At 46.6% G+C, this 21,764-nt stretch overlaps 1 protein-coding gene across 4 annotated transcripts in view; it reads right to left on the minus strand.

Moving 5' to 3' along the window:
• Positions 1 to 21,764, minus strand: part of LOC126419062 (uncharacterized) — a 1,102,766-nt gene that overhangs the window by 299,610 nt on the left and 781,392 nt on the right. The window lies entirely within an intron of this gene.

Consider the following 21,764-nt stretch of genomic DNA (forward strand, 5'->3'; position numbering starts at 1 on the left):
CCCGTGGAGGTTCGAGTCCTCCCTCGGGCATGGGTGTGTGTGTTTGTCCTTGGGATAATTTAGGTTAAATAGTGTGTAAGCTTAGGGACTGATGACCTTAGCAGTTAAGTCCCATAAGATTTCATACACATTTGAACATTTTTTTGACTATGATATTCTGTAACTAACAAAAAGTTTTTAATTATGTATTAAACATTCACCTTTTGTATGCAGCTAGCAACATTTACTGAAATATAAAATCTGTACTAGTGATATTTGTATCATAATACAGGATGTCCCAAAAAGAATGACTCAATTTTAATGTGTCCTCGGTGGCTCAGATTTATTAGAAAGAAGGGCTTAACATCAACAAATTGCACCCTGAGTAACTCAAAAAAGACAGAAGTTTATAAAAATTCATCATAAATGTTCAATATGTCCTCCATTGGCTGCACGGACGACATCTAGCACATTTTAAACTGTGGTATTGCTATAAATTACTTGATTGCCGTTAGCGGCGTGTTTTAAAAGGTTGTTTATTGCCGTACTGCTAGTTTCTGTAAGATACGAATAAAACATTTGTGATAATCTCAACTCGACAGTAAACTACTAGAAATTCGGCCCCGTTTCCCAACTTGTGGTGTGCCTTGTAGTAACCTTTACCACTGTGTGTGTCAAATAGCACTGCTAAAGTCCACTCGCTTCACTTTTTCAGTATCTCGAAGAGCTTGTACCAGTTGTAATCGGTATGGTTTGAGGGCTAAACGACGCCGTAACACACTGTCACGCGCGGCAACGCAAGTTCTCGGCTAGCACGACGCGTAGACATGCGGGGTCTCTGCTCAAATGCTCTTCGGATTTGTTCCACTGTTAGTTCAGGAACGCGTTGCCGGCCAGGACTTTTGCCGTTACAGAGGCACCCTGTTTCTTCAAACTGTTTATACCACCGGCGCATGTTCTTTGGTGATGGTGGTTTTAGCACGAAATCGAATACGAAACGCCCACTGAACTGCCCTCACTGATTGACTACGACAAAATTCAATAACACAATACGCCTTCTTTTGCGCGGACTCCACATTGCCAGAGACTGGCTGCACGCTCCAAGTTAGCGCTCGTAGCGACATCTAGCGGATTTTTCTGAAATTCTAGACCATGCCGATTGCATCTAGCCTGTTCAGTTACCTAGTGACATTTATCTCAATATTATTACAAGTTAGCCGGCCGGTGTGGCCGTGCGGTTCTAGGCGCTTCAGTCTGGAATCGCGTGACCGCTACGGTCGCGGGTTCGAAGCCTGGCTCGGGAATGGATGTGTGTGATGTCCTTAGGTTAGTTAGGTTTAAGTACTTCTAAGTTCTAGGAGACTGGTGACTTCAAATGTTAAGTCCCACAGTGCTCAGAGCCATTTGAACCACTTTTTATTACAAGTTAAAATCGGGTCATTCTTTTTGGGACACGCTGTACAATGCATCTCTTGCCAAAGAATATTATGTAGTAAAGTGCAGTATCTGTCATATCCATATTCTTTGTAAAAACATCGAATGTATTCATCCTGTGGGCCAACGTAAAAGTAAGTGTAGCTACATACTGTGATGACTAACTGAAATCCTCAGCTGCCGACAGGTGTGGTTTGATATACCCGGCCGGGAAGCGTGCAAGGGATAAGTCCCTGCAGTCGCGCTATTCACCTGTGTCCTCGGTGGCTCAGATGGATAGAGCGTCTGCCATGTAAGCAGGAGATCCCGGGTTCGGGTCCCGGCCGGGGCACGCATTTTCATCTGTCCACATCGAGGTATATCAACCACACCTGTCGGAAGCTGAGGGTTTCAGTTAGTCATCATTTATTCCAGGGAAAAGCTGCACGGTCATCAACAGTATCTGTTCTTTCTAGAACAGTTACTGTCTTCATATAGCTACATACTGTGTTTATTTGTGTACACAGGTTAATAATGCACGTTACAAGAAGCAATCTGATGGGAATACCAGAAGGCACTGCACTGTGTGCGCATAAAACATAAAAAGCTTTCGGATTCGCAAATGTTTCGTCACCGATTACTAAATTTCCGTCATTTCCGCCAACAGATCCAGCACTGCATCTAGCTACACTTGGTCCACAACATAGTGTTTCTGTAAAAACCTCCATCTAAAGATGAGCCTGTAGTGGCTCGAAAACAAGTTCATGGTTGAATAAATAGTAAAAAAGTGACTGGTTGCATTTTTATTAGCAGATAAATGCCAATCGTTGTAATATCTTTCCTTTTCTTTAAACACTATTAACTCATCCTCCTTGCTGTATCCAGAGATTCAGATATCGATACTTGCGATCGGGTTTGCGTGGTCTCACCACCAGTGGCGCGCATATTCGACTTCATATATCAATATCCGAATCGTTGGATACAATACATGTTTTAGTAAGGGTGTTTAATATAATAGTGTACCTTTTGTTTGCCGGCCGGAGTGGCCCAGCGGTTCTAGGCGCTACAGTCTGGCACCGCGCGACCGCTATGGTAGCAGGTTCGAATCCTGCCTCGGGCATGGATGTATGTGATGTCCTTAGGTTAGTTAGGTTTAGGTAGTTCTAAGTTCTAGGGAACTGGTGACCACAGAAGTTAAGTCCCATAGTGCTCAGAGCCATTTTAAACCTTTCGTTTAAATTTTGTAGCAACATGCAAAGGCACTCTTCAGCTTGGCATTCCTTCACTCCTACAATGTGTTCTCGAGAGTGCACAGACGCTACATGCGGAGTTTGTGTGCTGGCGGCGAGGGCAGTTTTAGACAAGTTGTCGAGTTCGGTTGCTGAACAGGTGAGAGCTGAGGAGTTAACGCGAGCCGAGATTTGCTACCCACACGGAGGAACGCAGACCAGTATTCAATGTCCAGTCGACGACCGGGTCATTAGAGACGGGGGCACAGGCGCAGATGAGGAGCCGTACAGACGGCCGCAATCACAAAGTAGCCGTCCCTGCACTCGGTTTCTCTGACTGTCCGCTGCAGGGCTGTGGCGGCGGGACAATAATGTTTACCTGCACCGTGAAATAAACAACAAAGTAACTACCTAACTTCATTTTTTCGAAGTGATGTTTAAAATTTTACCTAGATGTCCGCCCGTAGAACCACAAATCGTACTTTTGTGGTACTCAGTAAAACGCTTTCTGCAACTGAAGAAATGTGAACTTACTGGCGCAGGGATGGATTGGCCTCCACATCCGCTCGATCTGGCTCCTTGTGGCTGCTTTCTGTGGGCCACATTGAAACACACTGCCCACCTCTACCGCAATCATCCCACCACGCAGGACGAGCTTGAATCGGCTACCAGTGTGGCATCTGAATGTGTTTCTGTTGACACACTACAGGAGCCGACGGCAAATTCCGTTGTTCGTTGTCGCCACCTCCCTACTGCGAGGGGGAACATTTCGAAAAGACTTTGATGTGGTTGGAAGGACTGCTTGCAGGTGCACGTTCATACTGTATACCAGCCACATAGCGTACAGCGCCATCCATTAGCAGCTTTTCGAAACTTCTGCACAACTTGTGTATCAAATTCTCACAGATACCACAATAATCATATCTTTGGAGCATTCGTCTACCGACCTTACTTTTCGAGATAGTGTATTTAGTTTTGAAATCAGGGACCGCTTCGCTAGACCGCCTGTAAAAATATTAATGTTGTGGTGATTGGATTCAGACTTGGAGTTAAAACTGGAATCAAAAGTGTCGCACGCTTCTGTCGTTCTCTAACGCGCAGGTGAATCGTTTGACGTAATATATGTATGCGCCCTTCCATCTGAAGCGAAGAAATATTGCATATACCGCACCGCCTTCACCCGTGGTTTTTGGGATGTCACCCAAGGTAAACGCGAGTTGGGATTCGCTTGAGCAACGCACTCGAAATTCGTGCTGGCTGACACAATTCGCCACAGCGGAAAGCATACGTTTGAGTGAAGGCTTAGGTTTCTATCGGGAACATTCTTGTATCGCCGGATGCGCTTCACGCATAAATACAGACTTGCCTCGAGTTGCGCTCAACTGGTGACAGCAGCGTGGGACTGCGAGTTTGTGGAGTCCGCTGCAAGGCGCCCAGCCATGTGTTTTCTGCCGGAACACATGTCGGCCTTGCACAACTCGTAGTATATCGAGGGTTGTCGCAGCAGGAACGCTTAATAGTCATGGCTATGGCAGGAACGATCATTCGAAGCAAACGTGTCTAGTAAAGGAGGCCTCTAAAATGCATACCTTACAGCTATGAACGCTTGTTCAGTGGAACAGATGTGTTTTACAGTAGCGAAAACGAGCAAGTGCTCATAGTTCTTAATGTGTGCATTTTCCTAGACTTCCTTGTTTGGCATCATCCTTCCTTCAATATCCGTGAATACTGACCGCTCTTCCTACGACACTTTGTCAATGCGGCACCAGTGTCCGAGGCATCTTGCCACACCAAACACGTAGAGTTCACTTTAAATGAGACTATCAGGATTGTTGCTGGGTGTCTGTGCACAAGATTTACCTACTAACACCACCAGATGTTCAAATGTGTGTGAATGCCTAAGGGATCAAACTGCTGAGGTCATCGGTCCCTAGACTTACACACTACTTAAACTAAGTTAACGCTTAAGACAACACTCACACCCATGCCCGAGGGAGAACTTGAACCTCCGGCGTGAGGGGCCGCACGGTTAGTGACATGCCGCCTCTAACCGCGCGGCCACCAGATATCAGACTGCGTAAAAAAACAGGAAATCGACTCATAGCACTTAATGTATAACCACTCTAACTCGCCGTAAGTCGCCGCGCGGTTTGAGGTGCCATGTCACGGATTGCGCGGCGCTTCCCGCCGGAGGTTCGAGTCCTCCCTCGGACATGTGTGTGTGTGTGTGTGTGTGTGTGTGTGTGTGTGTGTGTGAGTTGTTCTTAGCATGTTAGATTAAGTCCCTTTAAGTAGTGTGTAAGTCTAGGGACCGATGACCTCAGAAGCTTGGTCCCTTAGGAATTGGCCGGCGGGAGTGGCCGTGCGGTTCTAGGCTCTACAGTCTGGAGCCGAGCGACCGCTGCGTCGCACGTTCGAATCCTGCATCGGGCATGGATGTGTGTGATGTCCTTAGGTTAGTTATGTTTAAGTAGTTCTAAGTTCTAGGGGACTGATGACCTCAGAAGTTGAGTCGCATAGTGCTCAGAGCCATTTGAACCATTCTCTTAGGAATTCACACACATTCGAACATTTTCGCCTTAAGTCAAGGAACAACTTAATCTGACGGGCTTTACCGCTTTAACGCCAAGTTGACTTGAGATCCGCCGAGTATCTTTGCGGTTGGACTCTCTGGAAAATACAAGGCTGCTCCCGAATGAGGAAGTCACACAAAGGCAGCAGCTACAGTAAATTACTGAACAGATTAAGAACAAAAGTCCAAAAATGTAAAGAAAAAAAAGTTCAGGGGGACTACTCTGAAGATGACCTGTGTAAATGCGCAGAAACTCAGACGGCTGCACACCGGGGCTGGAGCTCGCTTGCACTGCGGAAGATCTAGTGCCACGCAATGGCAAGCTGCAGCGTTTTGGAAAGTATATAACTCCTAGTACACACTCTTCGATGTTCGAAAGAGAGGACCGAGAGGAAATTTCTATCGGAACGCTTTCGGACATAAAAGCACGCTACAGTCGTGAACGCCAGTTTAACGGCCTCCGCACATCGGGACGAAACGCTGGGTTTCAACAAGCAACTTACCTGAGCACGGCATAGCAGCCCATAGTATTCCAATGAGGATGACTTTTCGGCGGTGCAAGTTTACAATTTACTATTTCATTCAAAAAATGGTTCAAATGGCTCTGAGCTCTATGGGACTTAACTGCTGTGGTCACCAGTCCCCTAGAACTTAGAACTACTTAAACCTAACTAACCTAAGAACATCACACACATCCTTGCCCGAGGCAGGATTCGAACCTGCGACCGTAGCAGTCGCGCGGTTCCGGACTGAGCGCCTAGAACCGCGAGACCACCGCGGCCGCGGCCGCCTTACTATTTCATTCTTTTCTTTCATTTTCATTTGGCAGCTCAGGCCATGCAGACAATTCAATGATTGTAGTATTATACGCACTATTCACACATTATCGTTCCAAAATGTTCAAATGTGTGTGAAATCTTATGCGACTTAGCTGCTAAGGTGATCAGTCCCTAAGCTTTCACACTGCTGAACCTAAATTATCCTAAGGACAAACACACACACACCCATGCCCGACGGAGGACCCGAACCTCCGGCTGGACCAACAGCACAGTCCATGACTTCGGCGCCTTAGACCGCTCGGCCACATTACCGTAACATATCACTCAGCATTCCTGTCTTTTCCTTCATTTTCCGGCCGCGGTGGCCGAGCGGTTCTAGGCGCTTCAGTCCGGAACCGCGCGACTGCTACGGTCGCAGGTTCGAATCCTGCCTCGGGCATGGATGTGTGTGATGCCCTTAGGTTACTTAGGTTTAAGTAGTTCTAAGTTCTAGGGGACTGATGACCTCAGATGTTAAGTCCCATAGTGCTCAGAGCCATCTGGACCATTTTCCTTCATTTGCGGTCAGCGGACACTCCGCTTTAGGAGCTAGCAGCGCTAAAGATCTGCATTCGAGTGCCGGAGCGGGCAGAACGTTCTGTGAAAGGCAAACACAGCGTGTGGGCGCCCTTCATCGAGAATTACAGCGGCGCCCGCAAGCCAACGTCGCCGGGAGTTCCGCGAAGCCGCTCGTGTCTGCACGATTTATCTATTAGCTCTTGACAAGCGAATGCTGCAACTGGAGAGACGGCTAATCTCCAGAGCGTTGAGGTAGTAACGAATTCAGAAGAAAGCCGCAGCTGGGTGACAGCGTGTTAAGTGGTGACACATCTCGCTCGTCACGAGTTGGCCGCCCGCCAGACTGACCAACTTCGAAGGCTGAAATGCTGCCATCTGCAGACATAAGAAACACACCGAGCAATTTATCTACTGGCCAAGGGTCGGTCGGTCGTTCGCTGCGCGTATCCCCGCCGTCGCAGGGTTCGTAAACAGTCACAGTTGCGACGGCGAGCATAGATAGAAATTGAAGCTCCATGTGAGACTGTTTGGGCACGACTCAGCAGTATCAGGGGTGAGCATAAAATAATAATTGGAGCGTTCTGTTGCCCAACATACTCATCCCCTGATGTAACCGAACACTTTAGAAAAAACGTCATTTCGTTTGTACGTTCCCGGGTCACACTAATCGTCGACGGAGACTTTAATTATGCAACAATTAATTGGGAAAATTATAGTTTCATTAGTGATGGGCGCTATAAGACATCCTGTGGAACCTTACTAAACGGCTTCTCTGAAAACTAGCTAGAACAGATAGTTAGGGACCCCACTCATGATAACATTATATCGGATCTAATGAAAAGAAATAGACCTGAGGATGTCCACATCGAAACTGGTATCAGCAACCATGCCGCGGTCGTGACAACAATGATTACCAAAGTACAAAGGACAGTTAAAACATGCAGAAAGATATACGCGTTTAGTAAACCAGATAAAAAATCAGCAGCGTCACATCTCAGTGAGGAACTTTAGATTTTCAGCACAGGGCAGGAGCATGGCGTACTCTGACTCAAGTTTAAAAGAATAGTTGACCATGCTCTGGACAGATATGTACCCAGTAGAGCAGTTCGTAATGGGAGGCAGACTCCATGGTATAGAAACTTCTAAAGAAACAGAGATTATTGCATAATGGGTGTAACAGAAAGCATAGGGCGGCTATAGGCAGAAAGATATTGAGTGAAACGCGTTTGGCTGTTGAGAGCAATCATGATGCCTTCAATGACTACTATAGCTGAATATTGTCAAATGATCTTTCAAAAAGCCCAAAGAAATTCTGATCGCATGTAAAGGCTGTTAGTGGCACCAAAGTCCCTAGCGTATGACACAGGAACTGGAGGTAACAAAGCAAAAGTTGAAATCCTTTATTCCGATTTCAAATGCTCCTTTACAAACGAAAACCCTGGAGAAGTATGCCAATTTAATCCTCGTACCACTGAAAAGGTAAATAAATAAGTATTAGTGTGAATGATATTGAGAAACAGCCTGAAATCATTAAAATTGAACAAAGCTCCAGGGAGTCCTGAGAGATTCTACACTAGATTTGTGGCTGAGTGAGCCCTTCTTCTAACCATAATCTGTTCTACATCCCTAGAAGAAAAAAACCATGCCCAGTTCTTGGAAAAAAACACAGGTCACACGCCTCTACACGAATGGTAGTAGAAGTGATCCACAAAATTGCCGTCCAAAATCCTTGACATCGAATTCTTGTAGAATCTCAGAACATATGAGTTCAAACATAACGACGTATCTGGAAGAGAATGACCTCCTCGATGCCAACCACCATGGATTCCGAAAACATCGATCATGTGGAACACACCTCGCACTTTTCTCACAAGACATACTGAAAGCTTTGGATCAAGGCAACAAAGTAGACGCAGTAATTCTTGATTTTCGAAAAGCACTTGACTTTTCGTCAAAAGTACGATCAAATGGTGTATGCAGGGAAACTTGACTGGATGGAGGACTTTTCAGTAGGGAGGAAGCAGTATGTTATTTTGGATGCAAAGTGATTGTCAGATGTAGAAGTAACTTCAGGTGTACCCCAGGGCCGGGCGGAGTGGCCGTGCGGTTCTAGGCGCTACAGTCCGGAGCCGGGCGACCGCTACGGTCGCAGGTTCGAATCCTGCCTCGGCCATGGATGTGTATGACGTCCTTAGGTTAGCTAGATTTAATCAGTTTTAAGTTCTAGGCGACTGATGACCTCAGAAGTTAAGTCGCATAGTGCTCAGAGCCATTTGACCTTTTTTTTTTTTGTGTTTCAAGGAAACTGTAGGGAAACAGCGGCAAGTGGTTTACACCTCGTGATCCTCGTTTCTTTTGAGTAGCTACCAAACAGCATCTCCGTCCCGGCACGGCAGGGTCACTGCCAACAAGAACTCCAGGCTACCCACAAAAATTGTTTACAAACATTGAAGCCTTGAAACTAATCACACCTGACGATAGGCTTTTAACTCAAATACGGGCATTCACACTCGTCATCACCTTCCCTACAATGACACTTCCTTGGTGACAGAATTTCCGGCCGTATTACTTACCACTTAATGCGGCTCAGGGAGTATCCGCCATCAGCAGAGGAGTCTCTACGCTTCACCGAGCCTAACAGACTTGTAGCACAACGTTTAGCACGCTTTACGTCTCTCCCCTGCAGCATCCTATACCCAATTTGGGCAAGACCCACCAGTCAGCTCCCTGCTGCTGACGAGAGCGAACGACTAGCCCGTGGGACCCGCGAATGTCTTTCTTGCAAACACTGGTTTATTCCAGATCTTGCTTCGCTGGCAGACAACGTCGTGTTCCAAGGCAGTGACTCAAGTAACATAAAACTGCACCCTACTTAAGCCTTTAGACTCGAAAACGATATTCTACACTGTCTGTCAACAGAAAACATAATGAAATTTTCACAATTCACCGGTGCGTTTGCTAAAATTAAACTACTGATAGTTTAGAACTGTGTACCGTGTCCAAGTCCTTGCCTTTCGAAGAAAGCGTTCTCAACAACTGAAATCGCCGAATAATCGGTGTTTAGAGGATCTTCCAAGTAGGGCGCGGCGCTGCTCTGAGAACAGACGGTGTGGCGTAAGCAGTTTGTACGCATATGAAAAGCACACTGTTACAGACGCGACTCGACTGCTGCCGTCTGTCGACAGGCAAACACGTGCAGCACACTCGCGCGAGATGCAACTCCGCCGTCCACTGGCCATAAACCTTGCTAACTGGTCCAGGAAAAACAGTTGGCTACCGCGGCCGCGGGAGGCAACCACTGCCTCAAGCACAACAGCGTGGCGTCCGGTTGCAGCACACACAGCCCTCCGTTACGCCCCGACGATCTCATTAGTTGTGTTACAAATGCGGGCTTAGTAACCGAAAGATAGCAGGATCGAATCCGGTCGGATCACGGATTATTTCAGGGTTCGTGTTTTGTATGCTCGATGCTCTTCAGCTTGAGTGTTCTATCTATCTATCGCTTGCGCCTTGGTCCCTGATTGTGCGCGGGGTTGGCGTGGTTAAATTGGATTTGGCATGTTAATTTGAAGGGGTAACCGGATGCCCTTCCTGCCGCCACCCTGTACCCCCCGGGACAGAATCAGTGCACCCCATCTGTCTGCGTCTATTGCAAATCAGGGAAAAGTGCGGATGTGATTCAAATGTCTGTGAGTCGTGCAACTGAGGCGGGACGTGGGGACCAGCCCGGTATTCACCTAGAGGGATGTGGAAAACCGCCTAAAAACCACATCCTGGCTGGCCGGCACACCAGTCCTCCTCGTTAATCCGGCGGGCGGATTCGATCGGGGCCGGCGTGCCTACCCGAGCCCAGGAAGCAGCGCGTTAGGCTCTCGGCTAACCTGGCGGGTTCTCTTCAGCTTGAGTGTGCAGGGTTATAATTCCAAGTACTCACTAATTTTCTATCTTTTGCAGATCGATATTTATAATCGTCATAAAGATTTTACACTTTACAGCCACGTCGTGCACAATCTACAGTGCGTTTGTTTTCATTTGAGACAACTAAATATCTCGAACATGACGCTTCGTACGAAAAAAATGTTAGAACTGAAAAGTTGATATTAATAAAGGGGACATCTGTCTGGCCACTTCTTGACCACCGTCCTGCTCGCACTGGGTCAGCTTCCTATTTAAATTGGGAATACCCATTTTACTGCATATTCAGATTCTACGTAAAACACACGTACAGTTTACTCAAACCACTGTCTCTCAATGGTAGTAGATGGTACTGTAATCGACAAATATCATCTGTGCCTGCTTTGGGAATTAACAACCGACGCATTTGATACTACGCTTCGTTAACGATTGACACTGATATTCAAACGTTACTCGAGAGCTGCAACTGTGACTGCAACTCAAATACAAGTAATATGCCTAGATACTGACATTTCCGACAAATAAGCTACTTGTATAGTAACGTAGCTTTCTGTTCACTACGGGGTTGATTGTGGCGAGTCCCCAAACTACCGCAGTGCTTAATTTCGGCGGCCGCTCTCTAATCCCGCCATTAGGGCGACTGACTGCAGTGCGTGTTTCCATCCAACAGCCGTAACTCTCCAACTGGCCACTATGCGGCTACAGGCAGAATACGAACCACAACCATTGTTATAAGGTACAATGTCCAGGAAGTGATAGTGACAGGTGCACCTGCCATGGATACTCGCCGAAATCAAGCATCCCAACGAAGAGAGGCAAGGGGCTTCGCCGAAATCAAATACCCTAATCCCGAGAGGCATGGGAACCCACTGTTATCAATCATCCCGATGGGAACAAAAAACTATTACATACACGTCATTGTTTCTGCATCGTGCTAAACGTAGTTTCTAACCAGACATTTAAACGGCTAAGCATCGTGTACTGTACAATCAAATCTGCAACACTACACTAAATGTCGAACATATAATACAGACCCAAACGAACTGGTACACCTGCCTAACATCGTGTAGGGCCCCGAGACCACGCAGAAGCGCCGCAACACGACGTAGCACATGAACTCGACTAGTCTCTGAAGTAATGCTGGAGGAAAATCACACCATGAATCCTGCAAGGGTGTCAATAAATACGTAAGAGTATGAGGGGGTGGAGATCTCTTCTGAAGAGCACATTTCAGGGCATCCCAGATACGCTCAATAATGTTCATGTCACGGTAGTTTGGTGGCCAGCGGAAGTTCAAAATGGCTCTGAGCGCTATGGGGCTTAACATCTGAGGTCATCAGTCCCCTAGAACTTAGAACTACTTAAACCTAACTAACCATGCCCGAGGCAGGATTCTAACCTGCGACCGTAGCGGTCGCGCGGTTCCAGACTGTAGCGCCTAGAACCGCTCGGCCACCCCGGCCGGCGCCAGCGGAAGCGTTTAAACTCAGAGGAATGTTCCTGTAATCACTCTGTTTCAAGTCTGGATGTGTGGGGTGTCGCATTGTCCTGCTGGAATTGCCCAAGTCCGTCGGAATGCACAATAGACATGAATGGATTCAAGTGATGCTTAGGTATGACGCTTAGGTATGTGCCACCTGCCAGAGTCGTATCTAGACGTATCAGAGGTCCCATATTATTCCAGCTGCATACATCCCACACCATTACAGAGCCCCACCAGCTTTAACAGTCCCCTGCTGACATGCAGGGTCCACGGATTCATGAGGTTGTCTCCATACCCACACACGTCCATCCACTCGATACAGTATGAAACGAGACTCGTCCGACCAGGCAACATGTTTCCAGTCTCTAACAGTCCAATGTCGGTACTGACGGGCCCAGGCGAGGCGTAAAGCTTTGTGTCGGCCCGTCATCACGGGTACACGAGTCGGCCTTCGGCTCCAAGGCCCATATCGATCATGTTTCGTTGAATGGATCGCTCGTTGACACTTGCTGAAGGCACAGCGTTGAAATCTGCAGCAATTTGCGGAAGGGTTGCACTTCCGTTACGTTGAACGATTCTCTTCAGTCGGCATTGGTCCCGTTCGTGCAGGGTCTTTTTCCGGCCGCAGCGATATCGCAGATTTGATGTTTTACCGGATTCCAGATACTCTGGGTACACTCGTGAAATGGTCGTACGAAAAAACCCCAAGTCATCGCTATCTCGGAGATATTGTGTCCCATCGCTCGAACGCGAGTATAACACCACGTTCAAACTCACTGAAATCTTGATAATCTGACATTGCAGCAGCAGTAACAGATCTATCAACTGCGCCAGACACTTGTGGTATACAGGCGTTGCCGATCGCAGCGCCGTATTCTGCTGTTTACATATCTCTGTATTTGAATGTGCATGAATGTATCAGTTTCTTTGGCGTTTCAGTGTAAGTATCAAACATTGAAACACAAAGGTTCGCATTCACATCGCAAATGGAATGTAGAATGAAATTTGTCAGTTCCTGATTGCAAAAATCAGGCACATTTGATATTTGTGCATTACAGTGCCGTCTACCACGAACGGGAAACAATGGTTGGACTTGCAATAAAAGTAGGAGGTTCTTTTGTGCATTACAGTGCCGTCTACCACGAACGGGAAACAATGGTTGGACTTGCAATAAAAGTAGGAGGTTCCTGTTTGAAAATACGAAGTTGACCCCGCCCTCGCAGGAGAGGAAGTTAGGAGGTGGCCTGTTGTAGCACAGACAAATGTCCCCCTGTATTAATTCTTCAACTCGAATTTTTTTTTCTAATAATGCGCTGTTTTCGAGATATTTAGTTGTCTCAAGTTAAAGCAATCATTCAGTATATGTTGTGGTGTCACCGCCAGACACCACACTTGCTAGGTGGTAGCCTTTAAATCGGCCGCGGTCCGTTAGTATACGTCGGACCCCCGCGTGTCGCCACTTTCAGCGATTGCAGACCGAGCGCCGCCACACGGCAGGTCTAAGAGAGACGTCATAGCACTCGCCCCAGTTGTACAGCAGACTTTGCCAGAGATGGATAAATGAAAAATATGCTCTCATTTGCCGAGACGATAGTTAGCATAGCCTTCAGCTACGTCATTTGCTACGACCTGGCAAGGCGCCATTACCAGTTATATTGAGATTGTAATTATGTATCATCAAGAGCGATGTTCTCCAATTATGGATTAAAGTTAAGTATTCCAGAAGCTATGTACTATTTTTGGCTACTATAATTACCTTACCTTGTTCCAGACCTCACGCCAGTGTGCGTGAGCTTAAACGCGTGCATTTCGGCCTCCTCTAGCAACACGGTGTTGGCTCTTCTGCCAATACATCATATGTCACCTCTTTTTCTGGTTTAGTGTTCTACCTGCATATGTAACCACACATTTGCTTATCGTCTGTCTGAGATGCCAGTGCTGACGCACGGTTCGCGGTGTGCCCGAATGCTGTTCTGTAGTGCAGCTGCTGCTGTACAACAAGATCTGCTTTATCAAAATTCAGCCTGCCTTTAGCGTAGCCCTCACGTGTCAATGATGTAAACACTCGCCGTGAACGATGAATGGTTCGGATTCCACGTAAAACTGTAAGTAGGTTTGCCAGCTGGTGTGACCGAGAGGTTCTAGGTGCTTCACTCTGGAACCGCACGACCGCCAAGGTCGGAGGTTCGAATCCTGCTTCGGGCATGGATGTGTGTGATGTCCCTAGGTTAGTTAGGTTTAAGTAGTTCTAAGTTCTACAGGACTGATGACCTAAGATGTTAAGTCCCATAATGCTCAGTGCCATTTGTAGGTAGGTTTATTTCTGTGCGTTACGGACACCCAAGTCGCCAATGTCGCGTGCAGTTTAAAGACTTGCACCTCACCGCTGACCCACACGAAATCATTATTATTATTATTATTATTATTATTAGATTAGAAGTCTGGCTGAAAATCGAGCACTTATAAACGCATGATAAACATCTATAGCGGTTGATTGGTACATGTGGCTGTTCCATACCAAAAGCTGTGTCGGACCGCCTAGGACGTCCATCATCCATTCAAATCGACAATCAGCACCGCTGAGCGGACAAATGTGCTATGAGTTCACGGAATTTATTTATGAAAATTTCTGGATAACTGTGTTGCAGAAGTTACGCAGCACGGATCGAGCCTCGCCGCATTCCGGTGTATCCAGCGGACCAATCACAGGCGAGCAGCAGTGGCAGGCCACAATCCCCACCTTAGATTAGTCTAGGAACGCCATCCCTAAAGAATGAAACAGCCTGTATTGTATGTTCAGTTCACTGTACACTGAAAAGATCGAACCGCCAGGCCAAGACTTTCCATTTGAATGCTGAATGTAACTGAACTTACCGGATTTTACGGCGCGTAGGTCGTAACTTTTTACTGAAGAACATCACAGAAGTTTTCATCGCTATGATTTGTAGTTGGCGTTTCTTTCGAGAGAAAGTAGTTATTTTTGATTGATGAAGTGGACTGACAGTGAAGCATTTTGATAAGATTGAAAACAGTTACATGAATTAGCTGCGAACTAATTATCCCTACTTTCATCAACTGAGAGAAGTTACGAAGTTTAACTTAAAGCCCAGGGAGTTGGATGAACTTTTATCAGAGCTATACTGACTGCTAATCCTGGCGCATTGCCAGGGGCCCGGTCAGAGAGCCATTCAGCTGGCGCGGCACCTGGAACCGGTCTTGGAATCTCAGTTCTCATTCGGAAAGGTAGAAAGTGGACATACTTAATAACACCGACTATGATATTGATCTCCCGATAGGCGGAGTGGCACAATGTCATTCAAGCGTTGGAAACATGCTTCATTGTGAAACGAGATTTTACCCTTGACACTTCGTGAGAGATTGAAAGTGGTTGACGTAAAGAGATTCGAGCTCGGGACCTTTGCCTTTCGCAGACAAGTGCTCTACCGATTGAGCTGGCCAAGCACGACTGACGGCCCGTCCTCACAGCCTCAATTCGGCCAGTGCCTCGTCTCCTACCTTCCGAACTTCACAGAAGCTCCTCTACGAACCTTGCAGAACTAGCATTCCTGGAAGGAAGGATACTGCGGACACATGGCTGTGAGGACGGGTCGCGAGTCGTGCTTGGGTACCTCAGTCGGCAGAGCACTTGCCCGCGAAAGGCAAAGGTCCCGAGTTCGAGCCTCGGTCTGTCACACAGTTTTAATCTCTCAGGAAGTTTCGTATGAGCGCACACTACGCTGTAGAGTGAAAATTTCATTATCGAATTTTACTCTTGTCGGTGAGCGCTAAGATACGTTAACGCTCGAAATGCCCCGTACCCCTCCCCCCCCCCCCTCCTCGCCTATAACAATGGTTGGTTGGTTCGTTTGTTTGTTTGGCGGAAGGGACCAAACAGCGATATCGTCGGTCCCTTGTAACCGTGCAGAGAGGTGCCTTGTCGTCGCCGTTTTGCAACAGTGTATGTCAGGCGTGTAGGCGGGTAGTGTAGCAGAATAACAACGGTATCTTATGTACACATCTCGTATAGTTACAGCTAAGCAGAGAAAGTACAGGGATGGAACATATTCTGGCGCAACAGCCACGTTTGTTTAAAAAGAGGAACACGAGTACGTACAAAGTGGAGTGGCCAGGCACAACTGCTGCACCGTTCCCGGAGCAAAACAGAAAAATGCCACCAGTTCATAGTTGCTGATGTTGTATACACTAGCGCAGCACCCCAGAAACAGTACAGAGCGTAATGCTGGCCGCTACTGTTCTGCAACGCCGGAAACAGAAGCCACACGAGCTAGTGCGGCGCACAAAGCTCACGAGGTAAGCTCGACGCGGAGACCTGAGACGCTGCACAGATCACACGAGTAGGTTACCGGGACAACAGAATAAACAAGAAATAAAAAGAATTGTTGACGTGCTCATTTTCTGCAGCATAAAAACGTTCGTTCCTAAACAAAACGACTTTCCTTCCAAAATACTGGTGTCTAATTATCCTATACCCGTTTCGCCTTTCATATGGAACGTATCGGGCGGAATGGAAAAGGACGTGAATTTTTTTGAATCTACGGTAAATAGATGTAAAAAGAAAAAAAAAATTTACTCTTCGAAATAACACGTGATGATATTTCTTAAAGTAGTACTGATGTTGGAAGTCGACTTCAGAACCTATTTTTTAGCACACACGTAGCAATACCAACGTACTTTCAATAACCTGTACTAGAGACCTTAAGATCACCACCAAAGAAATTTAGAAATGCCATTTTCCTTCATTGTTGTTGACTTTTACGCACATTTTTGGGTCAAGTTTGACTGAAAAATTAAAAACAATAAATAGTTTCTTCAAAAATTTAAAACATAAGGTAACTGAGTAGTTAGCTATATTTTCAAAACGTGGGCATGAAGTAACCCCCCACCCCCCAAACCCTAGTATAATATGAGAATATTATTACACATGTAATCAGAAAACAAATTTTTCCGTATGTCATAACGGAAATCGTACGTTTTTTGAAAGAGTAGTACACCAAAAATTAACTATTTGCAGCACGTGTGGGTTGTCCTTAGCGACAGGTGGATGGAAATTTGATTTCTACAATGTTCTAAAATTATTTCGCAAAGCTCCTTGTAACGATGAGCGATCAACAAATAAATCTTCAAGTGCGACACATAAAAAGTCTACATGAAAATTTATGAGTGTAAAACTTATTGAACAACTTCATAAAGGAACGAAATTTTACTCTTCGCTAAAAAGTGAAATGTATCGCCGAGCAGCAGATAGTCTTGTAATATAAAAATGTCAAATGGCATTATTGGCTGGGGTGTGCCTCGGACTGTGTTCAGTCACCTCTCGAAAGGATGTTTCTTCCTCGGCGCACATTGGACCCCTTTATTGCCGATACGTGAGAAGTGTGTCGTATTAGTATTTGTAAAGAGTAGGCGATGTAATCGAAGCATGTGTAGTTAATGTTTGATGATGATGAGAGATGCGAGAGGATGAAATCCGGTGACAGCACATGATTTACTCGCCTCCGAAAGTAGTAAGGAGGCCGCCAAGTTGACCGTTCCCATTCGACGGACGGGTCACCATCAACAGTGTCAGTCAGATGCTCTCACTTCACGAGACACTGCAGGCAATTTAATGCTTGACACTGACGCAGAGACTGCCAATCAGAAAGTCTACGCCAGCACCTCTCTTCCCTTGCTGCCCGTATACTGGCAGCGAAAATTTCATCGGCCACCAAGATTCGTACCGGCTTACCTCTGGGTCGAGAGCCACTGCACAGGCGCGTGTTAGCGGCTATGGAGGCTATCTTGTAAGTGTGACTTTAAAACAAAGTACAATGGAATTAAAATCTGCCGAAATGAATTTCATTCTGTTGCTCGCAGAATATATACTCCAGTAGCGTTATTAATTTCTTCACGCTTTTAGTTTTATAACGACATGTATCAAACAAGAATTAGCTAATAACAATCTAGAGCTACTTGTCTGGAAAAGTTAACCGCATAGTTGGATTTGAAAAAACGAATCTGATACGAGCATCTCTTTAGTTAAAGACGTTAATGTAAAACACTGAACGCTATTTTCTTGATTTTTTAACGAATTTACAGTGAAACATATTATTTTGTGAAATACAGCAACCAGCTACTTTTTATGCATTTTTATTTATGCCTTTACGCGTTTCGAGCTTGGACCCATCTTCAACTGGCGTAATGCGTGTTTCAATCTTCAGTTCCTACATCGTAAAAACTCCGACAGCAAACTGGAAGCTGCAGTTGCTCGATGCAAAATAACAATTTTGTACAGCTACTACACTTGGCGAGGTGTATATCAATATACTGCTGGTTAGGTGTACTTACTTTCTATTCTGCTTATTGTTATTTGTAATGCTAAACAACCGCTTTTACACTTGAAACTTGCAGAAAACAGTGCGGTATCCGCCGTGCTACTGACTGACATCCTTGTTTAATCCGAAAACTGTATATTTTGCTTACAAGTTCCGAAAGTACTATTGTAGTTTAAGCTTCTCTATGACAGAAAAGCACTGAAATTGTGTAGCATGAATGTGCCGAGTGTTGTGTATGGTTATTAAATAAGTGCATTAGTACTGTTTAATTAAGTGCATTAGTGACTGTTTAATTAGACTACGCGGAATATCATAAAAATAGAAGTACTGCAGTACATTTTATACAAAAGAATAAACTTTACACATTTTACTCACAGCTGGAATGACATTTACAATGAATAAAGACAGAGAAACAGATTTACACGATGTCGAACTGCTGTATGCATTAGGTGACCTCACGCCGGATTATGTTTTTCCAAGGGTACGTCGCTGTCTGAGAAAATTGTGGAAAAAGAAAAGTTTTGTTGGGTAACTATGTTTGGTCATTTAGGATGAGAAAGAAATATCTCACTTCAATGTTGTGGGAAGCGAAGAAGCATGCTACCAAAGCAACTCCGCGGTTGCAATTGAAATGGCGCTAAAAGTCTTCTACAGGAAAAACCGCTCAGAGATTAGCGCTATACAGGTGGCGCATTAGACAGAAAGAAAGAAGAAAAAAAAGAAAGAGAGAGAGAGATGGACAGAGAGAGAGTACGGCTCTCGGAAAGAGGTGAGCGAACGCAAGTTAATGTCGCCACTGCGTCGCCGGTTCACCACCAACGGCGTTTCACTGCTCGAAGTTCGGTACCGGCACCTGGTCAACACTCGCCAGTCTCCGGTCCCAGTGCAGCACCGGCTGGCGAGGGTCGCCCTTCGCGGTGTCGCGATTCCGATCACGATGCCCTGGGCAGGTGCCTGTCCGTCTCAAGTAATCAGCGGCCTGGATCGCGGAAGTGGACATGCCGCCGCATATGAAAAAGCCAACCCGAGCCCGCTTGCTAGAGCACGCGAAACGTGCAGAGTATATTTAACGGCCGTTCTGATCAAATGCGGACTAATGACTGAGGCATTACGGGTACTTCACTGATAATAACACTCTGTCAGACGTCGAGGATAGCTACGAAGCAACTTACGTATAATCGCTCTCGTCGTTCACGTTATTTTCCAAACGTAGCACAACATACAGTGATGACCAGGTGACAGATGCAGGTTGTAACGTCGGGTGATCCTGCAACTCTAATCACAAAGAACGCTTCGGGCGTGTGGAGAATCACATTCTGTGATAGTCTGCCTCGCCAGTTCCTTCTACTAGTCCTTAGGCGGTTCTGTAAAGAGTCGCAGAAGCAGGCATTCACCCCAAGACCAGTAACCTCCGAACACCGACGAGCAGGACACGACGACGGGTGATAGCGGACGTCTCCAGTTATGACCCTTCCCTTTTCTTGCCATTTGGAACTCGCGACACGACGTTTCATCATGCAGATGCTCTACCATCTTTCTAGTAACGGACCGGATGTTCTAGGCACACTCCCATGAGCAAGTCTACATCTACATACACTATATTATCACAAGTATCCGCCCGCATCTCGTGGTCGTGCGGTAGCGTTCTCGCTTCCCACGCCCGGGTTCCCGGGTTCGATTCCCGGCGGGGTCAGGGATTTTCTCTGCCTCGTGATGGCTGGGTGTTGTGTGCTGTCTTTAGGTTAGTTAGGTTTAATTAGTTCTAAGTTCTAGGGGACTTATGACCACAGCAGTTGAGTCCCATAGTGCTCAGAGCCATTTGAACCATCACAAGTATCCGGACACGTGGTTGAAAATGACTTACGAGTTCGTGGCGCCCTCCATCGGTATCGCTGGAATTCAGTATGGTGTTGGCCCACCCTTAACCTTGATGATAGCTTCCACTCTCGCAGGCATACGTTCAATCACGTGCTGGTAGGTTTATTGGGGAATGGCAGCCCATTCTTCACGGAGTGCTGCACGGAGGAGAGGCATCGATGTCGGTCGGTGAGGCCTGGCACGAAGTCGGCGTTCCAAAGCATCCCAAAGGTGTTCTATAGGATTCAGGTCAGGACTCGGCGCAGGCCAGTCCATTACAGGGATGTTACTCTCGTGTAACCACTTCGCCACAGGCAGTGCATTATGAACAGGTGCTCGGTCGTGTTGAAAGATGCAATCGCCATACCCAAATTGCTCTTCAACAGTGGGAACCAAGAAGGTGCTCAAAACATCAATGTAGGCCTGTGCTGTGATAGTGCCACGAAAAACAACAAGGGGTTCAAGACCACTGCACGAAAAACACGACCGCACCATAACACCACCGCCTCCGAATTTTACTGTTGGCACTACACACGCTGGCACATGATGTTCACCAGGCATTCGCCATACCCACACCCTGCCATCGGATCGCCACATTGTGTACCGTGATTCGTCACTCCACACAACGTTTTTTCACTGTTTAATCGTCCAGTGTTTACGCTCCTTACAACAATCGAGGCGTTGTTTCGCATTTCCCGGAGTGATGTTCGAATGTGTGTGAATTCCTAAGGGACGAAACTGCTGAGGTCATAGTCTTACACACTACTTAAACTAACTTATGCCAGAAACAACACACACACCCACGCCCGAGGGAAGACTGAAACCTCCGGCGCGGCGGGCCACGCAGTCCGTGACATGACGCCTCAAACCACGCGGCCACTCCGCGCGGCCTACCGGAGTGATGTGTGGCTTATGAGCAGCCACTCGACCATGAAATCCAAGTTTCCTCACCTCCCGCCTAATTGTCATAGTACTTGCAGTGGATCCTGATGCAATTTGTAATTCCAGTGTAATGGTCTGGATAGATGTCTGCTTATGAAACATTACGACCCTCTTCAACTATCGGCGGTCTCTGTCAGTCAACAGACGAGATCGGCCTGTACGCTTTTGTGCTGTACGTGTCCCATCACGTTTCCACTTCACTAGCATATCGGAAACAGTGGACCTAAGGGTGTTTAGCAATATGGAAATCTCCCGTACAGACTTATGACACAGGTGACACCCAATCACCTGACCACGTTCGAAGACCGTGAGTTCCGCGGAGCGCCCCATTCTGCTCTCTAACGATGTCTAATGACTACACAGGTCGGTGATGTGGAGTACCTGGCAGTAGGTGGCAGTACAATGCACCTAATGCGAAAAACGTTTGTTTATGGAGGGCGTCCGGATTCTTTTGATCACATAGTGTACATATTCGGCAGGTCACCGTACGATGTGCGGCGGAGGGTACCCTGTACCCCTACTAGTAATTTCTTTTCCTGTTCCTCTCGCAAACACAGGGACGGAGAAACCTGTCTACGGGTGTGTGCCTCCATATGAGCACTAAGTTCTCTTACCTGGTCTTCGTCGTCGTTACGAGGAATGTACGTTGACAGCAGAGAAACGTTTTGCAGTCAGCTTCAAACGCCGGTTCTCTAAATTTTCTCA

This window comes from Schistocerca serialis, chromosome 9, assembly GCF_023864345.2.
Source record: "Schistocerca serialis cubense isolate TAMUIC-IGC-003099 chromosome 9, iqSchSeri2.2, whole genome shotgun sequence".
Classification (NCBI taxonomy): Eukaryota; Metazoa; Arthropoda; class Insecta; order Orthoptera; family Acrididae; genus Schistocerca; species Schistocerca serialis.